The following is a 12,763-nucleotide window of genomic DNA, read 5'->3' on the forward strand; positions in this document are numbered from 1 at the left end:
CTAAGCAAACTAACCAAATACTGGCTGCAGAAACATATTTACAGGTACTAAGGGTGGCATTAATCTTCTCATCTCTCTCTCTCAGCCAAGAGGTGAATAAAAATACACTTCCAAACAAAGAAAGTGGACCATTCATAAAGCTAACACAACACCTACCTACGCATTAAGTAGCCTAATCAGGTCAAAGAACAGAACTTCTGAATCTGCGTGTTTCTCATTGTATTTATGTTTGAGTGCACTCGCACGCATGTGTTTCTGGTGGCGTCTCTGTTTGTGTTCTTCCTAAATCTCAAATTCACTATAATTCATCCGCTCACTTTCCCACTTTTCTAGGATAGCTACCGAACTCGACAACATTCAGCGACACAAACGCAGCAGAGAGTGAAGTGTAACCTGATATTCCAAGCTTTGCTTTGTGTTTAATGATAATGCAGAGGAATTAAACAAATCTAATCTCCTGTGTTAGTGACAGTGTGCGGGGATTACAGTAACAGCTCAGGCAGGGACATACAGTAAACCAGGGAGTGGTCAATGAGAAGAGATTAACTTCTTCCCAACACAACATAGCAAAGGAAATGATTTCTTGAAATCAAAACTCTTTGTGGATGCGCAGGATGTCTTTCAATGAGGTAATATGCAACACTTGGTTTCGTCTAATGGCAATTAATTACAATGAAGGAAAGAGTAATCTAATCCAGATGTAATTTCACCTTGATTACTCATCTGCGTGGCTGTGCAGTTAATGAAGACAATTCAAATCAGGAGATACGAATAGCATCAGATGGCTGGAAATGACAGCTTTTTAAAAAGCTTCAGATACTGTACATTTTCAGCACCTGAAATAAATGACGGCTAACATTAAAGGACAGAGAGAACATCCGTCTTTTTCATTTGCAAAGACATGTTCAACGATTGTGGCATAAATTAGGTCTAAAATTTTGCATTTAGAATGAGAATGAGATATTAGCATTTCCTCAGAGGGAAATCTGAGGAAATGATCTATGTTCAGGCAAAAAAAAAAAGATGGAGCAATAACTTTTGTTCTAATCCCCAAAACAAACAGAAAAATAGAGAGATTATTTATATCTCTCATATTTTAGACTTGGGTGTAAGAAACAATAACATCAATGTCTAAAAACAAAGCTGCATCTCTTATTCAGTATTTTCTGCAGTGCAGCGGTGGTGCTGCTGTGCCATGAAACACATGAAACAGATTTCAAAATCAATCACAAAGTGTGTTCAAATTAGCCAGATAGGAACTGTAAGAGTGTGAGTGTGGCTTTCTATGCACCAAAAGCTTGTTCCTCTGTCTGCTTTTTCTTTCCTCGCATCATACGTCAGGCGGCAGAAGGCTCGTATTGGATGTGCTAGAATGTTTTATAATGTTTTCATAATGAACTAACGTTAACAAGTGAAGCTAGCTGTGGCGCTATTTAGTTTTAAAACTGTCTCAAAGGTAACACTGGAAAGAAAAAAAACTTGTTGTAATCTTTCCTGGACAAAGAGTTGTATATGTAGCCTATTAAAGAAGCATATAGTGGCCAGTCATTTCACCTGTACAATGTCAGCAAAAGAAGTCAAAAGTTCTGCTTCTGTAAGAGCGCCAAGTGGAACTGAAAGTCAGCGTGTGGTGAACATTTTGGACATTAATAAAATTGGTGCAGTGTACCTTTCAAAGCTAATACTTCAGAGACGCTATAACCTGATGGACAGAAACTGGTGCACAGCCAAAAAAACGGTGGGTGGAACCGTAGAGCTGTCATTCGGAGAATTCATTTATGCTGAAACAATCCCACTTTTAATAATGCTGGGCTCACAAGGCGCATCAAAATGAGGAATCTTCCTACCAAACAATGACTCAGGATACGCACTGCTATACCCATCGAGATGTGTTTACTGCGAGTCAAGGTGTAATAACCTCGATTATATGTATTTTACAAACAGGCCTATAGTACCTAAACACAAAAATGAATCAAGGCGACTCATTTCACATGACAAAAACACACGATACATTAAAAAAATCTTACTGGGGTGCAGTTTTTTTCTCACAAGGAAACGTAGAATCTGGGTGCTCTTATCTGCTGGCTCAGCTGGGTCAGCTGGCTATGTTTTGTAAAAGTTCAGACATGCTGTATGATTAATTACAGTAACAAGGTGTACATTATTATTCTAATCATGTAATAAAACAATTCCAAAAAAACTCACGCAGAGGACTCACAATAGAGTAGTTACAGAACCTCACACTTCACTGGAACTGGCCCCTGTATAAAAGTACCCGACTTAATTTCATAAGCAAACATTTATGGACCCCAGTACATAAAGCAGATTTGCTCTCCTTGTTCATTTGTCCTGTCATGACAACGACACGGGGCAGATCCGTTTTGAATTGCATCTAGTGATGGACCTTGTCTGTACATCAGCTGTGCATCATTACTTTTCTATTAATCTGTTAGTGCAGACACAATAGTGTTGACTGTTCAAGTTCAGCGGTTTTGTGTCTCGATATACGTCAACCTCTGTGGCTTCATCCAACTTCTACATACTGTACAGCCAGTGGGGTGGATCTGCAAATTGTCAAAATTCAGGAGGAATTAGGTGATTTTGATTTTTTTTTTTTTTTTTAAAAGTCTGTCCCTTCCAACTTGCTGCAAATTCACAGTGATAACAAGCCCTCATGAAGTCTTTACTTACCCAGTGACAGTGCAAAGCTGTTGGCAACAGTTAAACATGAAATCGGACACCATTTCTAATTACGTTTTTGCTTCCAGTAACTAATAAAACCAAGATAACTGAGATAAACAGCGACCCTTTTCTTTTAAACTCTTTGCGATGTGTATTACTAGTTGTGCCCTGCATTGTGAATTCGTTGCACCTCCTTCCTTTGTAGCTGTGCTCCTTCGTTCCCTCCTGTAAGTCCAAAATCAGTCTTATTTAGCTCAGCTTGATTCAAAATGTCGAAAAAAAGTTTTGTTGTTTTTATTTGATAAATCCAAGGAAGAAAAGGTAAGTTGCAGAAGGATCTCTACTGGCAAGGTGCTCCACTTTGTCTCCAAACTGTCACGTGACTCTCGCCTGGTCCACATTTAGCACAGCGGAAGTGTCGGTTACCTTTCAGCTCAATGTTGAGGCTGCCTCTGCCATTCTCCGGCACCCTCTGTGGATTCTGCACAGGTCCCCGAATGGATGCCCTTGTGTGACGGACTTGTCAAGTCACCCCATGTTACAGCCGCTTCCACGTTTATTTCTATTCCATTTCTATTCTTTTCTTTTGTTATCCTTTGGCTTTAAGTTCAGTAAATGCACGAGAGCAGCAGTCATGTGAAATAATCAGGATCTCAACGTCGATCAAAATAATAGTCTTGTGATTATTGCCACAATCAAGAAGCACAACAATCATCGTCTTATTTTGAGCAAGAGAGTGAATAGTTATATCTAAAAAAACTAAAAACATACTGTGTCATGTCTAAGTATAGATAAATGCGTTTAAGGTATGGATGCTGCGATTCTCACACACACACACACACACACACACACACACACACACACACAGTAGCAGCTAGGAACAGCTGAATGGTTCGTCCTGTCTGGCTAAGGTTAGAGCATAAAGCGTGAACGAGCTGGTGGGGAAGATCGAGCAAACGTGATAGACGCCCGAGTGAAAGTGAGAACAGCAGAGATGGAGATGAGGAGGGGAGATAAAGGAGAGGGGAAATGAACAAAGCTGAAGGTAACACAAAGAGGCCACTCCAGAGAACGGTGAGTGGAGAAATGAGACACAGGAAGAGCAGAGAAAGCAACCGCTGGTCATGGTAGCCTCCAGGAGCCTCAGTGGGGATGTGAGAGAGCTTTTTGAGACGTGCAAAGTTTCAGCCAACAGGCTTCAAAAGAAAAGGGCATATTTAAAAACTACAGAAGGATATTTTCGGTGGATATGAATAACAATGAAGTTTAGTCGTCTTGTGAAATAGCTATCATTATGAAAGGGCAGTTAGAGTGTTACCACATTCATTTTCATTCAGCACTGGACCGCCATCCTTGTGCCAGTTTAAATCCAGTGGAGGGGGGTCGAGTTATTATCTGAAGTATGTCTGATGCTGCCAGGCTGTGGAGTGTGTGAGTAAACGTTCGAGATAATGCACTGCTGCTAACTTTCTCTGTGGAAGATCATTGTGCATCAAGTATAGCTGAATTCACAGCACATATATACTATACATATATTGCTTCAAGTCACTTGAATGGTGACTGTGTCTGATGGCGCTGCAGTAAAATCAGGATTTTCTTAGAGCAGGTTGACAGTCTGGAAAAGCTTTAAGCGGCAAAAAAAAAAAACATAAAAATATATGAGTGAGAGCAGCTTTATATGGAATTAGGCCGCATCGATATACACTTACACTTTACTGTTTGAGGGGAAAAAAGATGCAGAGAGACGGAGCGCTTTGCCACATTTGAGTGAAGCTGAGCATCTACATGCAGACTGATTTAACCTCCAACCGCATCATCTGGCTGTGTTTGTCCGATTCTGTGAAGCTCCATTTCATACAGTTTCCAAAAGATTAACATTGTTTACACGCATTTTCAAAGTTCTGTTTTGGATGTACTGACATAATATCAGTAGACAGTAGTTTTTTTTCCTACTGTCACGTAAACTTCATGTAAATCATGTTGTTCAGCCTTTTGAAAGCTGTCTCGAAATGGAAATATTTCTTTTAAGACATGAGCTGCGCCTCAATGGATCTGAACACTGCAAGCTTTCCAAAATGTGCCTGCCAAAATTCCTAAAAGTGTGTTTCCTAGCTGTGACTCAGAGACAAAGCTGGAAGTAGGGCACGAGTGACTCAGCCTGAAAACACCCCGAGTGCTGAAATTGCCAGGTCTCCTCTGTAGTCCCGTGTAAAAACGACGTGTCGTGGTCGACTCTTTCAACTATTAGACTGACTGTGGCCTTGAACTGACGTTTGATTACTTTTATGTACCTAAATGTGCCCTTGTATTATAAAACCTTCAAAAGTTAAGGCATATTAAAATTATTAGGCTTAAAAAAAAAAAAAACAGTAGGGTGGTGCTGAAGGGAAGGTCTTTCCTCCAGCCAGAGTGAAACAGAACCCCTCAGGAAATTGTTTCCTTGGCTATCTCGCCTCTGCATCACATCAACCTTTTCCGCCAGAGCTGTCTCAATGTGAGGGAGCACAATGTTCATGTCGCAAGTATCCGCCAAACAGCAAAGACTTTTTATCAGCATCATAGTTCAGAAAAAATGATCAAATTAGAGCTTAAGTTAAACATTTTCCTGTCAACAGCCCATCACATTCCCTCCTACGAGTAGGAACCAGTAGGCTTTAGATAGTCTCTGAAAGAAAACTAAAGCAGAAAAACGGACGTCGCTAACTTGCATGTTAACCTATAAGCATGATATTAATAAGAAAACTAACAAGTTGGGATCTAGGAGAACATATACTGTTTTTACACCCAATTAAATGTGTTTAAAAAGGCTTTTCAAACACAAGTATAGCCAAACAAGAGGCTTGATTCCTTTCCTATTAACAGTATTAGCATGTTTATCCTCAGAGCTCTAGGGGGTTACGGCATATTCAAAACTGGTCCACAAACTACCACTACCTCACAAGGGTGAAGCCTGTAACTATGACAACATAAAGGATGGCATTACACTCTTTTCTACGGCAAGTGTTGAGCACCAATTTCTATCCAGCACCTCTTTCTGAGATGATTAGACTGGTTTCTTATTTTCGACTGGACAGCAACGATCCCATTTAGTCTCCAAGTAGTTGGTGTCAGTTTTTTGACGAATGAAGATTTTAAGTTGTCATTTCATAATACACCAAATGTTTTTAGTGGGCGACAGATTTGAACAAGCTGGCTGACCAGTTTAGCAACTGGATTCGTACGACAGAGCCACACTGTTCCCATTCCCTGAAAAAGACGACATCTGTATAACAGCGCATCTTGTTTCCAGCCGTGACAAACTTTTTATGTTTTTGTGGCACAAAGAACACATTTTTCTCATTTTGTGGAAGTCGGTTTCCAGTAATCCTTCGAGTCAGTATTTTGGTCAGTAAATTTTCCAGAAACAAAAACAAAGCATAAAAGATAAGCATGTGAAAAAGAAACACCTGTGTTATTTTCCTGAAAGTAAATTCCAAACTGAGTGGAAGCATTTAACATTACTGGCAACGATGTTCGGCAGCTTCACAAATCTTCACTCCCAGCCCGGAGCTTGGGTTACAGTAAGCCAACTCGAAAATATTTGTCTGACAACAGTATGGAAAGAAATGAAATGTGGTTGCTATTGGCCTTGGAGCAAAGATGGAGCCAGCTTAATAAGCAAACTAAGAAGTAGTAGAATTATTCTCTTCCCCTGACAGACAGTTTTCCTTCCCCGTCTCTGTTTCTTTCCTGTGTCTCTGGTATACCTCCAGCAGCAACTTCATCCCCGCAGAAACAAACACACAGACGGACGATTTAAAACAAGAATGTTTAAAGCAATTGAGGAAAGAAGAGAATGGGTGTTGAGTGGGTTGAGAGAGCTAATTGAAGCAGGAAAGTGTGAAGTGATTGAGTATAAATGTGCAACAGTCAAACAAAAACAGAAGCACACGCAGACATAAACTGTTTAAGCAGGGACAGGGATGAAAGGGAGGGGGCTGGGGGGAGTGAAGCCTTTCACTGGGACACTAACCAAAGACACACACATATCTACACCTGGTTTCCTTTTATCCAACTGCTGCACTGCATCTCATCAATGGCGCTTGTTTCTCTGAAGGCCACGTCCCTCCCTGCAGGTCTTTACGAAACTGCTGGTTCCGTTTTACGCAGCCACAGATAAACCTGCTCAGGAGATAAGAGCGTGTTCAGCAGAGGAGTGACTCAGCCATCAAACCTGGGAAACCGTTTGCCTGTGTGTGTGTCTGTGCTTTCTTCTCACCGTTGCTAATAATAGCAGGTAATAAATAGAGCACAGACAGAACCCAAATGCCATCACCAATACTCGCCTGGTACAAAAGCTGGAATCAAGAGACACGGGCGCAGTGGGAGTCAGAGCAATGCATGGAGTGGCATGGAAAACTGAAAAGCAACATATGGGGGAAAAAAACAAAAAACCTGCGTGTAGGACTGCATGAAAATAGCCTGCATCAACGTCAAGAAGTTGTGTGTGTGTATATATGTGTATATATATATATATATATATATATATATATATATATATATATATATATATGTGTGTATATATATATACAGACACACACACACACACACACACACATACATCCATCACTTACACAACACAACTATGCTGCACCTCAAAACAAAGAAAGAAACTTATGCAACTTTATTTTCATTTATTTAACTCTGGTGCCATTATTTACAGCAATAAAAAAGATCATTGCTAGGGCCGGCCAACTGAGCTGTGAAATTGTATATTATCATTGCTATTATAATGAGCAAATGTGGTTTTGGTTGGAAACAATAGCGGGCACAATCGAAATGCAACCATAAACACAAATAACTCTAAGAGGCTTCGGCTGTGATCTGAAAATCTTGACTTGTACCACTTCAGACATCTAAAGCCCACTTTGTATAAGTGGATGGGTTTTCTTCCCCAGCTGATGTCTTCACTATAACTGGTTTTCCAGAGTGATAGTTGAGATTCTTTTTATTCTTTTCACCTCGTGCCGTGACCGTGAATTTCTCAGAACCTGAAGTCTTACGCCACTGGGGCATTTAGTTCCCAGCAGATTTGACTGAGTCAGACAAGTTGTATCAAAATCTAAAGAGCTTCAGAGCCAGGCAGGACATCAGACACACTAATGGCACACGTCACCTAGTTAGTTTTAATAATAAAAAAAAAATCTGTGTCAGCTCTTGATCATTATGCCATCAGAACCGGTGGCAGCAGGCCAGGAGTAACTCCATCAGAGGGTTCTCACCATGGATGAGAAGTTGATAAATTAAGTTGTTTTAGGACACCATGAACCCCTTTATACCAAGAAACTTAATGAAATCAGCTTACCTTCAAATACCAGCCAGTCAGACAAAATACTCTGTCTTTGTAACTCTCCCAGTGTGGTATCAAGTTGTGTTCAGGGAGCACAACAGAACCACATTGCAGTTTAGGAGCGAGTAGAAGTAGATGCGTTTTGAGTGGGAGACTTCTGTAGTTATCTCCTGCATCAGTTTCAAATCTTTCAGCATATGACTACCTTAAGCAAGTCTATCTTTGATAGAGATAAATAAATAAAAAAAATACTAACAATAGGTTTTTACAATAAATTAAAAATAAACTACAATTTCAACATGGATATTTTGATTGTTCTAAAATAACATTAAAGCTTTGCTTGGATGACATAAAAAATACATACGCTGGCATAAAACCGTACCGAGGGAGGTTTGTAGATATTTGTAAATGTTTTTATTTTTTTTATTTGAAAGCTTTGACCGTGTGTCTCGCCCGATAGATAGATAGATAGATAGATACTTTATTCATCCCAATTTGGGAAATTATTGTGTTGCAACAGCGTACAGTATAAAAGATATGTAAACAATTAAAGGAAAAACAAATAGAATAGAATACAAATAGAGAATAAAACATCAGCTATAAATAAATCTACAGTATAGAATAAACATCAGAGAAATAAACATTAGCTATATACAAATCTACAGTATGAAGAGTATACAATTAATACACAATTGTGCGCCAATCATAAAAATAGGTTATTATTACATAGGTTAAAATATGGCAAACTTGTCTGTTTTTAAATCCGGAGTAAAAATTTCCTGTGATCAACCTGTGGCTATTAGCTGGTCAACTGAGCCTCTCAGAAGGCTACTGGGTCAACGCAGACCAAACGGAGCCGTTAATGACTCCCAGTAAAAAGGAGCCTCATCTAACCCGACCAAGTGGGAAGGAATGTTTGCCTGTCAGTCATTCTGTTGAAGCTGCTTATCTAATCATATGGCCTACTTTGCCTTCTAGCCAAAGTAAATTATGAGGGAGAAAGAGAATAAGACAGCCCATCTTGGCCTTACTGGGTCATTGAGTAAACAACCTTGTTTTGCTCCAGCAGCAGGTTCCAAGACTCAGTCTACTACATTTTTCAGCTTCAGACAAATTCCTAGTAGCAGCAATGACATAATTTTGCTGAGTAAATTTTACGTAACAGTGCTGGACCTTGATTCAATTTGCACCGAAATCAATTGGGCCAGTAACTGAGCCTAAATCAGGTTATTTTGGCTCAAAGATGCACCGATCCAACTCTTTCCAATGCTCAGGGCATCGGCCTGTAATGAGTGGCAAACCACCATCAGGTCTCACAAATGCTCCCCTTTGCAAGCTGATCCTCTTCCTAAAGTGTTATTTCTCGGCCGATGCATATTGATCTATTTATATCTCATAGCCAAGTTCTGCTCCTCAGAGGAAAACTTTGGAAATTAATCTAAAAAACCTGTTGCCAGCGCTTGGAGTAAAATGATCACAACTCCAACAAGGTGAGTGCTGTGGATGCGAGAAGACAGGGAGGGGTGCATGATACTGTGATTTTGTTTCAGACGCTGTGTTCTTCTGGCAGCTGAGAACATCTAAATTTAGACACACCCCTCGTCTCCCCTTCCTCCTCTCCACATCCTCAGCCCCTCCTTGCTCCCTCATCCACACTTTCTCCTTCACTGTGCTCTCCTCATCACCGCAGGCACAGAGACACAAACACCCCTATGGTGAAAATAATAGCTCTGTCTGCATCAGACAAGTGTCAGCTGTGCCTGAGTGCAGCGAGCCCTTTGAATGAGTGAGTGTATGAGTCTGTATTGAGTGCAGAGGCTACGACATCACAATACTGATGGTCATATAAAATGTGGCTCAATATAGACGTGAAATGGGCAAGAAGTTTTTTCCTGTGAGATGGGCTGTAGTCCGATAATGAATATGCTAAACGTCCATATTCTAATCATTGACCAAATCAGGTCAAACAATATGTTATGGGTAATTTCGATTATGTTTTTTTGTTGACATCATGAAAGATATCAAGATTTTAATGACTATAAAAATGTCTTCTTTTTTTTGTGAGGCCTTTCTGTTGATTGATTTTATCATTAGAATGATTTTCTATCCTCACAGTACAATGGTGTCTCAACTTGCATACTTCTACACTTAAATTGACTAATTTGAGTTCTTTAGTGTGTTTGAATTGACAAATACGGCTACAGGCAGAGCAGTGTGATTACCCAGACGGGTGTACTCATTCATAGTGGTCAGAGTGTGGAGTGCGGCACACGGCTTCTAACCCTCAGCATCCTGCTATTTCTAACTTTCTCTCTGAGTGATCGTTGTATGTAGAATTACAGCTGAAGTAATTGCGCAGAAAGATGATGCAATGCCTCTAAAAATCAAGATTTTTTTGGGGACAGAGCAGCAGCCCTACAATGTTTTCAAAGGAACCACGACTGAACACTTTGGCTTAATGGGCAGCTATTCAGTCCTAATTTCAGACTTCCCGTCCCATCCGTGAACAGATGCAGAAAGAGATAACATTAAAATACAGCAAATGCAGGTGCAGAGAGTAGGAGAGAAGCGAACAGATGTAAAGAGCTGGAACAAAATGGAATGCAAATCTGATGGAATGATGTCATCAGGGCACACAAGTCTCCTGCACTGACCGTGGGATACACATACTTCAGCCAGCTCTCACACTTACCCTCTACACCTTGCATGCTGAGAAGTAAGGGATAATGCCCAGCCAAGTGTCACATCATACAGAATTAAAGAACTAAACGCAGGCATACAGAGTTTTGCACCTGGTTCACTGTTGTACCGGGTTATACAGACTTAATAGCCAAATACCTGCCAAGGATAAAACAGCATTTGTTGTTTCCAGGTGAATTCCAAAATAAGTTTCTTGTGATCCTGCTGCAAGCAAATTACGCACGCAGTTTATTCAATCAGCACACACACACAGACACGGAATGCAGAAAATTTGAAAATATTTTGAAAAAAATTGACCTTACTGAGAGAAATTGAGTTACATTGCCATGGAACAAGATGAACAGCTGATATCCATACACTGGACTGGATTACTGAGCCCTACCTCCTCTCAGATTTCTCCCCATCCCAAGCTTTGCTCTGGGACTGAGTGGATGTGCACGATGGGAGTTCAAAAGTTACAAATCCATGGGAGTTTCTTAACAGTTTTGCAGCGACCGAATGTAAGATCTGCCGGTTTCCGTGTACATATCTTCAAAATCGGATTCCTAAATCTCAGTCCTAATTCTTAAAGTAAACCAAATATAATTCTTCCAAATGTTCATTTTGGAGCAATGAGTTGCTTTAATGATAATGGCACTAAAAGGTAAGAATGCATTGCCCTTGCAGACAAATGGAAGTGTTTATCCTTACATTATAGCACATTAACTAACACTTTTAACCCAAATTAAGCGCAGCGTAAGCTCAACTTTGCATTCACTATTCTGCTTTATCAATGATCTTTCGAGCAATGTTGACGTGCACTCGACATTTCATCTCATAAGCTCCCACACAAGGTATCGTACTTCAGTTATGCTTCATGTCTTTGCCATGCATAATTTAATCCTTGCATTTGTGGGTTACAAAGATGTTAAGGAGGAACCTAAAGAGTTCCCCTTTCATTCTAGACACTGGAGGGTCAGATCAGAGTAGGGGCAGGAGAGGAGTTTTTGGAGAAATTAGCAATTGTTGTTGAAATATTAGAGGATGACTGAAATAAGGGTTTGACAAATAAAGAAAACTATATCAATCAGCTAAATCGCTCTGTTTGTTCATCTCTGCTTATGATGGTCAGTTATGAACAGTAGGCCAAACTGAACCAATTTGTAAGTAGCAAAAATAAATGGGAGTATTGGCCGGAGGCCACTAATGCCAAAGTTTGAATGGCTCTGTCCCAAACAGTTTGATGAATTCGCTCCAAACTTTTGAAGAAACTACAGAGCCCTGGACATCATGAAAATGCTAATTAGCATACGACATCACCTATCAAAATGTGGAGACCTTTTAGGCATGTCTGAGCTGCATAACATTAGAAGGAGTTTCAACACTGGTTAAAAGGACTATAAGTCGGAAGCAATGATGGTGATGCAGCAGCTAACTGGCGTGCAAACATTAGCAGATATTGATTAAGCATTGCAAATATAAATTGTAAATATTTGCTGAGTACCGCAGCTTAGCTTGTCGAATGTTTAAAACATTACACCTTTACAAAATATTAGAAGGTGAGAACCTAGCGCAATACATGCGGGGCCAAAGTGTACTAATGATGACATACTAAGTGTGACAGAGTGTAAGCCTTAGGCTGAGATAAATGATGATGTTTATTAAGTCTGATGAGCAGTTACTTTAGCAACTAACCAGTTTAGTTAAGTTCCTTTCAAATTGGCTTTTTTCTGTGGCCAACTGCCCAAACCTTTACAATCGAAATGAATAAGAACATTTTTTGAAAAGTACTTTTTTCAAAAGGAAAATGACCAAAAAAAATCTAAAGATACTCGGCTTTCTCCACGAAACAGAAAGCCTTAAAGCCAGAGATGCAAACAAACACTCTCAGAATAAGTAAAGAATATCAGGCAAGCAGACAGGAACACAGACACAGACACGCTGTTCTCTTAAGGTTACAGTTCAGTGTACTTGAAGCAGAAACAGAAGCCGAGGAGAACAGGAGGAAATGTACAACTTGTTTTCTACTGACAGACCGCGGAATGAAAAATTATTTAACTGCACTGGGATGAG

At 40.0% G+C, this 12,763-nt stretch overlaps 1 protein-coding gene across 1 annotated transcript in view; it reads right to left on the minus strand.

The window, feature by feature from the left end:
• rims3 (regulating synaptic membrane exocytosis 3) overlaps window positions 1-12,763 on the minus strand; it is a 40,164-nt gene that overhangs the window by 13,860 nt on the left and 13,541 nt on the right. The gene's annotated exons all lie outside the window — the stretch shown is intronic.

The sequence above is a fragment of the Odontesthes bonariensis genome, chromosome 18, assembly GCF_027942865.1.
Source record: "Odontesthes bonariensis isolate fOdoBon6 chromosome 18, fOdoBon6.hap1, whole genome shotgun sequence".
NCBI classification, from domain to species: Eukaryota; Metazoa; Chordata; class Actinopteri; order Atheriniformes; family Atherinopsidae; genus Odontesthes; species Odontesthes bonariensis.